Genomic DNA, 2298 nt, shown 5'->3' on the forward strand with positions numbered 1-2298 from the left:
CTTCTAATATGCATAATGTACGAACAAGTATACATGTTTCATGTTTCTCGCCTTAATTGAAGTAAAAAATCTACACCTTTTCATATTTCATATATTATCACCTACATGCAAGATTTACGTCTAAATAATTTTCACTTCTAATCTTAGATTAATAATGAAAAAATAATAATGATACATATTAAAGACAATCTCTTTATCTACTGTAATTGTGACTGATTTAAAGAATTTTCACATTTAATATTTCATAATTCTGATAGCTTGTGCTTGTGCCATGCATTTACTTGCCGACAAAACTAGAGAGAGCAGACGAGAACTACCAGATTGAAACCTTGGATGTTAAGAAGACGAAGCCATTCGAAAGGGATTCAAGAGAAGCAAGTGATTGAAGATCATTGAATCAAAAGTTACAGTTTGGCTTAACGTAGAGAAACAAGTGTTAGGTCCAAAAGGTGACGTATTTAAAAATGATTTTCGTCAACCAATTAATCCGAGAAATAATCAAGAACGTCATGTGCGGGGGCATCATTTGGTGAACATAGGAGATAACATCTCAGCAAAATCATGCAGATTTTTGGCAATGGAATTAATCATTCAATCATATCCTACCTAATCCACCAACATTCATATGGCTCATTTGTAGTCATGCCTTCACTCCTAATATATAACCTCAAGATTTTTTTTCTACGACTCCATTTTTATTCTTCATAGCCAAATCCTTGAAACTTGAAAGCTAGCTTCCTCTGCCTTTGTCCTCAATCATTAGAATTCATAAATGAGGAAAATTAAAAAAATAAAATAAAACAATTATATAGCTCTTGATAAGAAGCATAAAGTAAATAATTAACAATAGAATGAGTATTCATTCATAATACAGTCTTTCTTCCAACAACGTTGGTTCATTATTAAGTTTTGGTAACAATTGATGGAAAAATAACAGTAGCCTCAGCCAAAAGGGAAAAGGTTGGGTGCGGCGACAAAAGAGATAATGATGTTTTAGAAATTAATATGAAAAAGAAAAATAATCAGTTTGATTTTAGGGTTTCAAACACGGGTGGTGTTTTCTGATGGAAAAGTAATGATAATGACAAGCGAGGTCAATCATGATACATTAACGGTAATAATCACTTTTTATTAATTCTTTACTCTTTGTTTTTGGAAGATCACGACCTCTAATCTCCATCGCTAGATTGAAGAACCAAATTCAAGGAACGAATATAAAAAATAATGCATTTTAGTTATCCGGATTATAAATACTAAATGTAAATATATATATATATATATATATATATATATATATATATATATATATATATATATATATATAAGTTGGAAAAGTAAGTTTTACAAAATTTTATGCATAATTAAAAATTTTAATGCACGAAATGAGGAAGGAATGATTTCTTGCTTTTACAATAAAAAATACTTTTAAAGTATGTGAAATTCAAACACACACTTAAATGTTAATATTTGTTTTAGTAATAAAATTTTAGAAAGTTTACTCTTGACTAGCATGATGCAATATATATGTCATTTTTTTAAATGTCAAAATAAGAATTTAATGGTAAATTTATTTTTATTATTATAACTAACATATAAAAAAAATGTTACTATAAATATAATATATGTTAGTATAACTCTATTTGACATATAGTTACAAATAATTTTAATATTGATTTTAAAAATTTAATATATATATATATGATAAATTTTTTTGTAATGTATATGTCAAAGTCAAATTCTAATCATATTATTACAAATTAGTTGTCCTCATTGTGTAAAGTAATATAAAATATTTTTTCATGAACATGATCAACGTAGTATTTCAAAGTTGATAATCAATAATTAATTTACACTCAAAAGACATAACTTTCATTAGTAAAATATTATTTTAATGATAGATTTTAAAAAAAATAATATTTTAAGTGTTAAAATAAATTTTAAAATGATAAACAACATTTTACATGTTAAAATCAAAATCTAGGTGATAGAGTTAAGTTGAGATTCACTAAACAAATCTTTTTTTTTTTTTTTTACATATGAATGTAATATAAATAAAAATTTAACATCTCTTAAATTTTTCTTCTTTCTATTTTTTATTTATTTAATAATAATGGGCTGATCGATGACACCTCTCTTTAAATTAGGGCTGATGATATATACACCTCCTATCATTTATAAATACACCTCCAATCTCTTTTTTTTTTTTAAATTCCTAAAATATCCTTCTAACTATATTTTTATTTTTAAAATTATTTTATTCACCCCCTTCTTTTATCATTTTTCTTCTTCTTCTTTTTT

This window comes from Cajanus cajan, chromosome 6 (assembly GCF_000230855.2).
Source record: "Cajanus cajan strain Asha chromosome 6, NIPB_CcT2T_4, whole genome shotgun sequence".
Taxonomy (NCBI): Eukaryota; Viridiplantae; Streptophyta; class Magnoliopsida; order Fabales; family Fabaceae; genus Cajanus; species Cajanus cajan.